The sequence below is a fragment of the Bactrocera neohumeralis genome, unplaced genomic scaffold (assembly GCF_024586455.1).
Source record: "Bactrocera neohumeralis isolate Rockhampton unplaced genomic scaffold, APGP_CSIRO_Bneo_wtdbg2-racon-allhic-juicebox.fasta_v2 ctg2866, whole genome shotgun sequence".
NCBI lineage: Eukaryota > Metazoa > Arthropoda > Insecta > Diptera > Tephritidae > Bactrocera > Bactrocera neohumeralis.
The window spans coordinates 1-13,252 of record NW_026090396.1 but is presented as its reverse complement, the minus strand read 5'-3'; the positions used below and the strand labels follow the sequence as shown (position 1 = coordinate 13,252).

Here is a 13,252-nt window from a genome sequence, read left to right as displayed (position 1 = left end):
CAGAATCAAGATGTAGATTCTATGGATTTGGTACGTCTTGCCATGGAAACCCTCCAGGGGCCCAAAATAAGAACTTTCCGACGTATTGAAGGTTAAAACCTGCCCCCTGGAACGTTAAAAGAACAAATAGCAGACGATGAAATCAATAACCAACTAAAAAAACGGCAGTATGGATAATACGAAGTTTTGGTCCGAACAAATTTGACCTTTGGGTGTAACTTTACGGAAAAACTCAAACCCCTCAGACACCAAATTGGTCTTTTTCAAAAAACATGTGTAAAATTTTTTGAAACACCAAAAGGTTTGACCTGAAATGGATAATAAAATCTAAAGACTTTTTATTTGTATCAAAAAAATGGGGCCTAGGAAACCACATAACGGAATCCAAAGGGGTTTTTAAAAAAAACTCCGAATTTGTGTTAAAAAGAAACGCATCATTTATCAAAAAAAATTTTTTTTTGATAACCTCTTTGTGAAAAAAAAAAGTTCCTTCTTAATATATGTATTTTGATTTTTTTTAATATCTTATTTAAATTTCCCTTTATTTGATAATTTTTAAAAATTTTCCCAAATACGGATTTTAAAAAGATCTTTAAAAATACATTTGGTTGTTATGGGAAAGTAGTTTTTTTTAAAAAAAGGGGGCTTGATAGTATGATTTAGATAGAAACTATTCAATAAATAATATGGATTTATAGTAAGTCTTAGATATAATAATGCTTTTACTTATTTTCTTTGGTTTCACAAACTTTTTCCGTGTCTTCTTATATTTGAGCACCATACGATCGCATTAATTTCCTCGTTGAGTTATGATGTCGGCAATTTAGAAAAATGCTTTTACCTCCGAGCGGGTCGCCTCAGGGAACGCTGATGTCCAAAACTATTCAAGATATGACCTTGCCGATTTCACAGGATATTTTTGGAGATATAATTAATAAAACGCAAAAAAACATGTTTTTTTTGAAAGAAAGTGTCACACTTTCGTATATTAAGGCACTGTGAGTTGAAATATTTTGAAATTAGTCAGCAATGTTTAATCATTTTCGTTGATGTTTTCTCATACGCCTAGTATTCCGCGATTACTGACCTCCGGTTAATTGGATTTTCCTGCTTATTTGAATCACCTGACTGGTCAAAAATATATTTCATACGAAATACGTAAAATTGTCCCGTTTAATTGAACCCGGTTAGTTGGTTTCATAATTGGTTAAAAACATGTGTTATTGAAATGCATCAGCATTTCTGAAAACATATGTTTATTGGTGAATATATTTTGTTTGGGGCTGATGTAGAAAAAGCAAGAGAGTTGGATTTTCTAGTCTGAATTTAACTTTTCTTTACTCTTTTTATTCATATCATATCCTAAAGTATGTTTCATACATTTCTATTTATAGTAGGTATCAGTAATTAAGTAAAACCTTTATAAAACGCATTTTGTTATTTGAAGTCAACATATTAATTTTTTTTTTTCATATGCATACATATAACATACTTGTATATATTATATTAAAATACAAACATATATTCATTCATAATTCCATGCCACCCAATTTTGTTTTCCTCCACCTCCCTCGTCTTCGCTTGTATATAGCCGCGGTATTGAGCTGCAAAATCATTTGTGGTACATTTTTCCACTACGCCGATATGTTTGGCTACATGCGCCTCGATGTTGTATCATTGGCAAACTATTTCGGTTCGTATAATAAATAGTTATCCATTGAATAACGCAACGAGACACCCTTACTTTAATTCACAGGTTTGTTTGGTATAACCAGCCTATTCATGGGTATTAACTTCATCTCTGGCTTTGAAATAATTTTCTTTCTCTCCGTACGACCAGTGGCCCATCTGCTAACGAGGATAAATAAGCGACGGCAAGCTGGCGAAAAGTAAACGGGACCTAAAAAATCGATAAAAAGAGAGAAAACTAATGCGCGATAGCGAGGGTGGGAAGCAGGCGGATAGTAGTCAAAATATTGCTTGCTCACAAAACGAGAGGTCAATATAGCTCACATACATATGTAAGTCATTAACTCATACTCTCAACGCCGTAAGATGTTTATCGTGTTCATTGTATTTAACGCAGTAATTGATATGCGCACTTCATTGTCATACAAAATATGTACACTGCAAGCGTCTATACTAAATTAACGGTGTAAATTAATAGCCTTAAGAAATACTATAGAATATATGCTTGCTCCAGCTCGCTTGTGTTAACTCTGAAGAGTCAGTTAAACGGCCACAAAGCGCGCTGCAGTCATATCCACTCAATATTGCAGTTATTTTTCCATAAACCGTCGACAATGTCCTCGGTCAACTCTAAACGCTCACCATTTCAAGCGTCTCATAATCGCGTTTTTGATATACTAAACCACCAACAACAAAATATGAAACCGAAAAGCATACTTGTATCACCAGTCAGCTCAAACAAAACTAATTCGAAGCTGAAACCACGCAAAGCTTCACGCCTCCGCCAATTGGCCAGCTTGTCGCCAGTACGTCATTGGTTAGTGGAAAATATGCGCAATTATTGTAATAGCACATCGCTGCACGGTTTCACTTACATCACTTGAAAGGCTCCACGGCGAATGAGCGACATTTCTGGGATTGCCGTCGTTATCATATCGATTATAACCTCAATTGTTTTGGTGATTGTTTCGTGGTTTTGGAATCGCGAAACACCCACGGTGACCGTGATTGAGAGCGCACATTTTTCCCACATGGAATATACCGTTTCCAGCGGTCACAATTTGCAATTTCAATAAGATTTCGAAATGAAGGCGCTGAAGTTGGCGAGAACACTGTAAGTGGCACCAATTCAAATTGATATAAGTAATTATATAAAAACTATTAAGAAATACAAATTTAAATATTATATATGCAAGGCTGTTGAGGGCATTAAAAGTCCAATTGGAATAATTTTTTACGAGCAATAATGTTTTTAGTTACTGAAATTTTTGCACCTAAAAAAGGTTTATGTTTCGTTCCTCCAATATAATCTTTAAATTCAGACGCTGTTACAACACTAAGTTATATGTAAATGATAAGGTCTAAAAAAAGATGTACATTATTTTTCTTATAGGTAGCTTTATTTGCATTTATTTCGTATAGATATGTGCGATCGGGTTACTTTAAATGGAGTTAGAAAGAAAATATTTGGTTCTAAAAAACTTCTTAGACAATTTTGTAATTGCTTGACTCAGTATTGTATGAGCACGCGTCAAAGACATCAACAAAAAGAAAATACGTCATATTCCATAAGTATTTTTGTCAAAGACTTTAATACAAGCCAGACGGCTGAAAATGGGAATAATCATATGGTCTGGGACTGCAGTAATCAATCATGAACAATATTGGTTTCGTCGATTCCGTCTCAGTAATTTTGTTGTCAAAAATGCTGTACACTTTGGATGGCTAATTGGTTATAGGGTCGGCCGTTCCATAAACACTGTAACGTTTTTCAAGGAGCCCACCATGGCAAAAAATACTGTTTAAAACTATTTAAGTAAGACTGGCTACAACAAAATGCGTTAGATATATGAATCCGAGCTTCCGTCATCGCGATTATTACCTGTCGCTGTCTATGATCAATGAAATTTGCTGATGAAAAATTCGTCTCCATAATAAAATATATTCAACTGAATCCCTCCTACTATTCCCGCTCCATCGAAAATAGGTCTCATCTTCACACGCCTCTGGCTACTTGCCTTATATAGCCTCTTCAAACAAGCGAGAATTACTTAATATTACATTTTTCTTATAAAAGATGGACGATATTAATTCCATACAAATATTGTTGCCTTGCTTAAAGAAATTAGTTTTGAAATTAAACATTTTAGTTAAAACGTTGGACCCCACGAAACAGGTACTGCAATCGGATTTCGTCTCAGCACCTACTATTTATAGTACAGTGAAACTTCGATAAGTCGTAACCCTTCGATAAGCGAAAACCTTGATATTTCATAGTATTTTCTTCGGTCCCTAGAAAATTCGCGAAAATGCATGTATTTTCGTCCCTTTGATAACTCGTATTTTTTTCTTGACAAAAATTGAAAAAATGTATCAAAAACCTACAAATCGTATTTTTTCCTCAAAAGCCTCTACAAATCGTATTTAAATATAAAATCATTTCTTGTTTTTTATGTAAAATTGAAAAAATAAATAAAAAAAAACTCTATAATTCGTATATTCTGTATGTTGCTTCTATAAGTTGCATAACTTGATAACTTGAAAAACTCCATAGCTCGTATTTAAATTGTGGTCCCTTGCAAATACGAGTTATCGAAGTTTCACTGTACCATCATAGTTTAGCTGAACACACCTTGTATTGCATTGGGGAGTACAAGGTGTGTTCCCAAAGTAAACAGGACTTAAAACAAAAACAGAACAAATGGTTTTTTTCGGCAAAATCAATATATTTAATTCAAAATAGTCCCCATGTGCTTCAATACAGCTTTTGCACGGTCCAAAGCATGTCAACCGAGTGTTTTTAGCGGTATAGGCGCCAGTATGCCGGTGCAAGCCTTTGAATGGCCTCTACGTCTGCATAACGCTTTCCTTTCATGGGCAAATGCATTCTTCCGAAAGGGAAGAAGTCGCACGGTGCCATATCAGGTGAATACGGGGAGTGTTATTTAAAATGAAGATTTTTGGCCTTTTTGACCTCTTTAATGATGTCCTTCGAATGTTGGATTCTGAGCAATTTTTGGTCGTCAGTCAATTTGTGCGGAACAAACCGTGCACATAGGCGGGTCGATTTAAAAAATCGCCCATTCTTCTTCTTCTTAATTGGCGTAATACCGCCACGGTCGTTTCTTCTCTCCGCTACGTGGCGCCAATTGGATATTCCAAGCGTAGCCAGGTCCTTCTCCACTTGGTTCTTCCAACGGAGTGAGGTCTTCCTCTTCCTCTGCTTCCCGGCGGGTACTGCGTCGAATACTTTCAGAGCTGGAGTGTTTTCATCCATCCGGACAACATGACCTAGCCAGCGTAGCCGCTGTCTTTTAATTCGCTGAACTATGTCAATGTCGTCGCATATCTCGTACAGCTCATCGTTCCATCGAATGCGATATTCGCCGTGGCCAATGCGCAAAAGACCATAAATCTTTCGCAGAACTTTTCTCTCGAAAACTCGCAACGTCGACTCATCAGTTGTTGACATCGTCCAAGCCTCTGCACCATATAGCAGGACGGGAATTATGAGCGACTTATAGAGTTTAGCTTTTGTTCGTCGAGAGAGGACTTTACTTTTCAATTGCCTACTCAGTCCGAAGTAGCACCTGTTGGCAAGAGCAATCCTGCGTTGGATTTCCAGGCTGACATTGTTGGTGTTAATACTGGTTCCTAAATAGACGAAATTATCTACAACTTCAAAGTTATGACTGTCAACAGTGACGTGAGAGCCAAGTCGCGAGTGCGACGACTGTTTGTTTGATGACAGGAGATATTTCGTCTTGCCTCGTTCACTGCCAGACCCATTTTCTGTGCTTCCTGTCCAGCCTGGAGAAAGCCAGAACTAACGGCGCGGGTGTTTAGGCCGATGATATCAATAAATCGCCCATTGCTCTATGAAAATTATATTCTATGGATCAAAATGAGATACTTTGCCGAAGGCACCATACCTCTAAAACGAATTTTGATGTCCCCCAATTTGGGTCGAACTTTTGGGTAGGGGCAAATTTTGAAAAATCCCACTTTGACCCATTTAGAGTGCTCCAATCGAGTCAAAATGTATGACCGACCCCCACTAACTTTCGACGGCCGATCCACCCATGCCAGTGGCACACTCCGTGGCACTCTCCTGGGGGGTTCCCCATACAATCATTTCAAAAAAATCACCATTTTGGCCTTTACATGAAAAAAATCAGCTAAATGGCTATGTTTTTCTTTATTTTATTTATTTATTTATAATAATATCTTTTTTTCTCTTAAGAAATTTATTTAGTCAGAACATATGTAAATGAAAAATTAATTTAAGTTAGTTAAAGAAAAGAAACTAAAAAAATTATTGTTTGAAGTCTTTTTACTTTCAAGTCTGGGCAATTTCGCACGGCTCTCTAATGTCGTCGCCATAACAGCCTCTACATTTTCCAGTATAACCCGTTTGAAAACGCTAGCTAGCAATTGAACATGTCGTTCCGTTCCTTGTATGTGTGATGGAATTTTGGATCATTAAACAGTGGATCATATTGATTTAAATATTCTTTCAATGTATCGTACGGAATGCTTCGCGTGAATGGTGGTTCAAATACGATATTTATATCATTCAAAGTGATCATTTCCGTATAATTTGAGCAATTAAAGTTTATATCTGGTTTTTTATAAACTCTAAGGTCCATTGGCTCGTCAACATCGGTTCGATAGCGTAGAATTTTCTTGATGGCTTGGTCGCGCTTTTTCTTTCCTATCATCAAACAACATTGACAACAAAATATTTTTTGATTGACAATTTTGCGTAAACAAGGTTCTAGAAATCGTGACCAACCAATGAACTTGAAAAATAATGCACCGCCGTACACGACAGAGCTGTAATTTGATAATACGCATGGCACATAACATTTAATTATAAATTCAACCAGATGTTCAATTTTGCATCTGGTTTTTCCGTTGTCACATATAATCGCAATCTAGCGGCCTTGGTGAGCCACCGAGAATGTTCACTTCCTGGTTTGATGTTAGCCAGATCCACCGGAACCACGCCGCTAGAAATGACATGGGCCTTGTCGTATAAGTACTTCGAATCGGTGGAAAATTCTTTTTTTTCTGAATTCGTCCACCACCTAAAAATATATAATAATAAAATAATTAAAAATGGTTGACAATTATATTAAATGAGGAAATAACTTTTTGAGTTTCTGTTTTCCCGATTTGACGACTCAGTTTTCCGGTTGCCGATCTTGGTCCAGTGCTGGTTGATTTATCCAAAGCTTCAAACAAATGCCGAAACGGAAGTTCGTTGAAGTGTAGAAGGCAAACAAACCAATGCAATGGTCTTTTTTAACAGCAATAACTCATTGAGTTTTCGATAGTTGTTGATGTAGTTGCTTCATCTTGCGATGTAGAGGATGGTGGATTCATTGTAAACTTTTGATTTGGAATGGTCACTTTACATATTATTTTTTTGAAATACCATAGTGGTTATTGCTTTAGTTCTCCTCACTTCAAAATTCTATTTCAAAATTTGCCCCTTACCCAAAGTTCGACCCAAATTGGGGACATCAGAATTCGTTTCAGAGGTATGGTTCCTTCAGCAAAGTTTATTTGATCCCTAGAATATGATTTTCATAGAGCAATGGGCGATTTTTTTGCCTCTCCCCACAAATCGACCCCGGCCTAGTGCACACACCTTTCGAAGCCAAAATGATTCGATAGATTTCTTTATCGACATTTTCGACTCTTCCCCAATATAATTGCTATGAACAAAACGCGGTATCCATCGTTTTATCCCGATTGGCGCATAACTATGCGTCCTATGTAAAAACGTAAATTGTCAAAGTAGTAGATCATAAAAGTTAAACAATTTTTGTACATAAAATCAAAATCAAATCAAAACAAAATTTGCTTAAAGAAACTTGCACTCTAATTTTTTTAAGCATAACCTTCTTCGCCTTATTTTGACCAAATTTTGGAAAAGGATCTTAATTATCAACAGAAAATGTTGATAAAAAACTATAAAAGTATATATCAAACATAGCTAAAGCAAGTTTTTCAGAAAATACAAAAGAATATAGTACCCATCAGACTCGACAGCCTGGTATATTAAACCGGGTCAATTTACAGGGGCCAAAAAAAAAACCGCTTATGCTGGAAATATTCTATGGACCGTTCTAAACAAATTTGCCCAGGAATTAAATTAGGTCTACACACAACTTACTCACCGGTACATGTGTAGAGAAGGAGTCGTCAGAGTTCGGTTTGGCGGCTAAGTCGGAAAACTATATCACATATCTCCACAACCGATTATTTAGATTTTTAGAACGCCCGAAAAATCGGCGGCTCAAAACCGGTTTTAGGCCTATAGTCTCTTAGACAAAGTTGTTCAGAATGATCCGTAGAAAATTTCCCACATAGGCGATTTTATAAAAAAATCGACTCGCTCTATCTATCTATACATCTCTATATGTGATATACATATATCTACATAAAATTGCTTATTTCAACTAAAATATTCTTTTGCAAAAACTTAGTAAACGGCCACCAGACGTTTCTGAGAAAAGAAACTATTAAGTCTGTTTCGCATAACAATGTTCTTCAATTTCGCCTTAAATCACACCGAAGAAGATTTTCATCTTCGGTAATATACTGAATGATAACAACTTTACAATTTAGCCAAATTGACGCAAGAACTTACACCTAGCTGCATGGATATGATTTCGAAATGTGTTTGGAAAGGTGATGGCTTGCGTTGTGACAGTCTATTTCAGCCAGTACAAGCGCTCGAAGAAGTCTGCTGCTCTTTAACTATTATGGACGCACAACAAATATTTTCCAAAGTAAGTAAACTTTATTATTTTATTTTACGCTATGACATTGCCTTAAAACACAACTTTTTCGTTATAGAAAAATCGCATATCAAGTGCCGAAGCAACCCTATCGCGTTACCGGCTGTGGTCAATTCCACTGGCATCTCTGGTACTCAATCCCAAACCGATGACTACTTCGGCACTTATCTGAGCAGTTATTTTCGTCTATTTATACATGATGCTATAATTTCCCCGATAAAATGCCGAAACGAAAGTAATCACTTCGGGTCGGGAGAGTTTTCGTGCGCATAAATGCCCGATCGACATTTTTACGACAAATGTGGTTCGGAATATGGATGTAGAGTTGCGAAACTGTTTATTTTACAATGATGAGCCGTGTTTTTAACAATGCAACGCTATTCGTTTGGCAATTGCATGGCTGAGTGTCGTACAAGATATCTGCACAAACTTTGTGGCTGTGTCCCAATGAGTTTATTACAAACAATGGCGTTTCCGAATTTGTGGTTTTAGTGATATATTGTATACTAAATACACACGAGTAAGTGGATAATGGTAAATATAGTTTTTTGTAATTAGTTAAACAAAATTTAAAGAGATCTTCGCGTTGGCATTTGCCACAAAAAAATACGACGCTATCGGTGGTGCAAACTACGGATAAATTTCCCATTCGACTGTTTACCACTTAATGAATTTAACAGTTATCCGTCCGAAATAACTATGGGACAATTGGATATGAAATTAGTGTCTACGATCAATAATATAAATATAAGTAGATTGTGATATGTTTTTTTTTTTTTAATTTTTGTGCTTTGAGGGAAAAATGTTCAATAATTAAATAAAATGTTCAAATAGTTGTCAAACATGAAGTATGAATATATCCATTCGAGAAACCCACTCATACAGAAAAATAAAAACCGTTAACTTCAGGCAGCCCTGAATGCTCTTAGTACCATTCTCAGGTGCATTTCTTAAAGTTGTCTTTGACAATAATCCATACAAAATTTTGTTAAGATATCTTGTCAAACAAAAAGGCCTTTCTTATAAAGAATTGATTTTGATCGCTCTGTTTGTATTGTGCTTATAATACATATATGCTATTGTGATCTGATATTGGCGGTTTCGAAAAATAAGTAGCGTTTGGTGGCGGAACAGGACATTGCAAAATTTCGGACCGATATCTCAAAACTGAGTTCTCCTTAATCTACTCGGCACGGCATGATTATTTATATAAACATATACTTTATGTTACCTGTATAAGGTATCGTCATTCCTTCTGGGTGTTACAAACTTTGTGACACAGGTTTGTCAGGACAATAGCTTTCATTACATAAAATCAGGCGTCATCTGGGGTTCTTGGAATAGGTTCATAAAAGCGTAGAGTTGGGTACCAGGAAAAACAATTGCATTGTAATGCCGATATTGACGTGGTCATGTGTCTAAAATACTACTGTCGTAATACTTTTTGCTAGCATATCTTTAAAGTCCGCCCAAATTGGACCAATATACATTAGAGTACTTTTGAAGGAGTCGGGAATGTGTCTATTTCGAATTACATTTGTTCCTAACCGATAACATTACAAAATATTAAATGATTTTCTCAATTTTCTATTTTCCTCGAGATTTAACGTTACCAGAAAGATCACCTTTTACCCAAAACCTATCAGGATGGGAACGAACGGAGATCTGGGCATCACAACGGACAGGCGTCTCTGGCTGTCAAGTGCGATTATTGGTAGCCTCAGGAAAAGTCTCTTCGTTATCGTAACCCTACCTTAGATCTTTTGATTTCTAAAAATATTTTTGCTTCAACTTTCTTAAATTGTTACAGTGAAATTTCTAAGCAATTGAGATCTTACTTGTTCGTATCGATGTACTTGAATATCTTTCGAGAATTATGATAATGCTATTTCCTTCAGGAAAAAATTATTACTGCAAACTTAAAATATTGCATTTGTTTTTATAATTTTTCTTTATATATTTTTTCACAGCAAAACGGTTTAATTCCGATGAACAAATTCTGCTACATGTTTTCTTCAGCGATTTAATGGCCAAGCGTTATCGCAAGGATATCTTTCAAGATTGGTTATCATCATTAGGTAAACTTATTTTTTTACAGTAAAAAAATTAAAAATTTCGAAATATAATATAAATTCTTTTTGTCGTAATTATATTTTACATATGGATATACATACATCACGCTTCTGAATACTTTTTATTTCTTATTTTTATACGCCTTATTAATATATACCAATATTTTGTTTTTTTAATTCATTCTAGCATCCTTCAGCGGTCTTTTGGGTTTAATAATGGGTTTAGCATAGTGACAGCTTTCAAATTCATTACTTTCTTACATTTTTGAGCTCGATTTTTTTACTTCAATGATGTTTAATAAATGCACCTCGCTTTATTTTGCTCAACTTTGCTTGTGGAATCGCGTAAAACACAAAAAAAAGATATATAAATAAATTAAAAATTTGTGTCACTGAGTTAATATAAATTTAATATTTTATTTAATGTCTAATGTCAGGATATCTTACCTGTTTCTTTTTGTATAATGCCCATTTAATTTCAGAATCACTCTCATAGAAACCCTCGTGGAAAAACAGGTACATTTCATGTTCATAAGTCGCAAATTTTATTCCAGCAAAATCATTCGCCACAATGAGAAAATATATGTGTTGGTGCTCGAATTTCAGTAACATACTTAGCATCTCACAGATTGACAGATATATTGTCAAAAAAACGTTCAGAAATGGAAACTGGGTTCCCATGGCCCGGTACCTGCAGCTGGAACAGTTGCAGCACGATTTTGACCATTTTTGGACATAAAGTGGCCAACTTAATAGCGCTATTCGCGCAAAAATTTTATCCCGACGTTTTCATTTACGTTGCTTGATTCTGAAAATGAAAAAATCGATGGGAATTAAAATGGGAAAATAGGGATGGTTTTAGTCAAATTTTGCGTTGGAACGTAAGTATTTTTGATGGCATTACATACAAAATTTGGTGGATATCGGTTGCGTTGATCCTCAGATATGGCTTTTCAGCTAAATGTGGGTGCCTATAAACCCCTTTTGTACCATCTTGAATGCAAATTTAATTTCTCTGCGTATTTATTTATTGATTTATCGCTTTTTCATAGTAGGGGTAAGTTACCATCCAATTTCATACCTTTTTATAGTTTCGATAGGGAGTGTTTAAAGAGATTTGTTCTGAGCGAATATGGTTATTGTATCTTAAGGATATTAGACCTTGTGTGTATGATCCAAGTGCTGAGCCTGCTTCATACAATTGCTAGGCAATCTAGAATAAAAGTGTTCTAGAGTTGCCGATTCAATGTCGCAAAACCGACAGTTTACACATGAGGCTATGCCCATAATTTGGTGACAAAAGGTTTTTGAGCCTGCGCTGTAGAGAGCGACAAGAAAACGGACTTTATTTCGGCGAATTGATCATATCTCTAAGCCTTGTTCGATTGTAACCTCCGACTTGCAACTTGGCGGGGCGAATTGTTTTTGTCTGCTGCCAGTGCCATTCTCTCCCTACTCTTTTCTCTATACAGAGCAACTTCTCTTCTCCTTCTCTTCCCTCAGATTAGCTGTTCACGATTGCAAAACTAATAGGCAGTTCAGCCTTTCTATACATTCCTCCACTATTAGCGATTTGATCTCATAGACTGAGATCGCTTTTAGTACTGTTTGACTGTCGCCGAGTATAGCGATACGCTGGTTGGGGCATAGTTGCGTTGAAGAAATTTCTACAAACTGACCTATAGCAAAAACTTCTGCTTGAAAATGCCGGAGAAAACATCCCAGTGGTATGGATATCTTGATATGGTCCCTGCTCTAATACTTTCCAGTGTTTTCGAGCCGTCAGAGTACCACTGGATAGTGCCTCAGTATTAGGTCGAGTGTGAAATCATCCACTCCTGCCTGCCGAGAGAAACTTTGTTCTTTTGTGAAGTTTACCCTCTTCGTAGCGCCGTCTCTTGGAAGAAGGATCATGCTTTGTTATGCTACTTTATAAGTTTATGTTTAATAGCCCTTTGAGGGCGTGACAGTGGTCCCGATCTACGAACTCATCCTCTTTTTTAGACAAAGAACTCATATGCCCAGTTTCGTTGCGATACCTAACATAGATACAAGTAGAAGGGCGGACAGGCGACAGGATCGTTTCGTCATATCTGTCATACTAATCATTTATATATATAATATAATAACTGACATAAACAGTTGCTGTAAACACACTGGCTGCAAGATCGCGCTAATTTTTGGCATCATAATAGGGTAATCTTTTTCAAACATTTTTTTGTTTTTGCATTTTCTGTTCCATTATACCCTTAGAAATAATGTAGAAACCCACTTTACCATTGGAAGGTTCGAGAAAGACCCATTCGGTCGAACTAATCATCAATTTTTTTAATGTTCCCTACCCAGAGATCTGCAATTGGTACCAATAAAATTAGTGCACAAAGTCATGAGCCATAAAAATTGGTGCAAATGAGTACTCATAATAATATAAAAAATGACTAAGACTCATTCCCACCAAAAGAAAAAAAAAACATGTATACACATATGTATGAGTAACAACAATTTATGACTCTCTCAATAGTAGACTAATAATTTGACTTTACTCACATTTTGAAGGAAAGAATAAAAATAATTTGAATAATTTAAAGATAAAGTGTAAATTTCGTATCGTGCGCTGAGAAACTGTTTCATAATTGTCTGGTTTTGTAAGTGTTTTTTAATATTAATGGTTTGTAAAGG

At 35.9% G+C, this 13,252-nt stretch overlaps 1 pseudogene; it reads left to right on the top strand.

Moving 5' to 3' along the window:
* The first annotated feature begins 2,303 nt into the window (after positions 1 to 2,303).
* Positions 2,304 to 10,872, top strand: LOC126766900 (pickpocket protein 11-like; annotated as a pseudogene).
* The last annotated feature ends 2,380 nt before the right edge of the window (positions 10,873 to 13,252 follow it).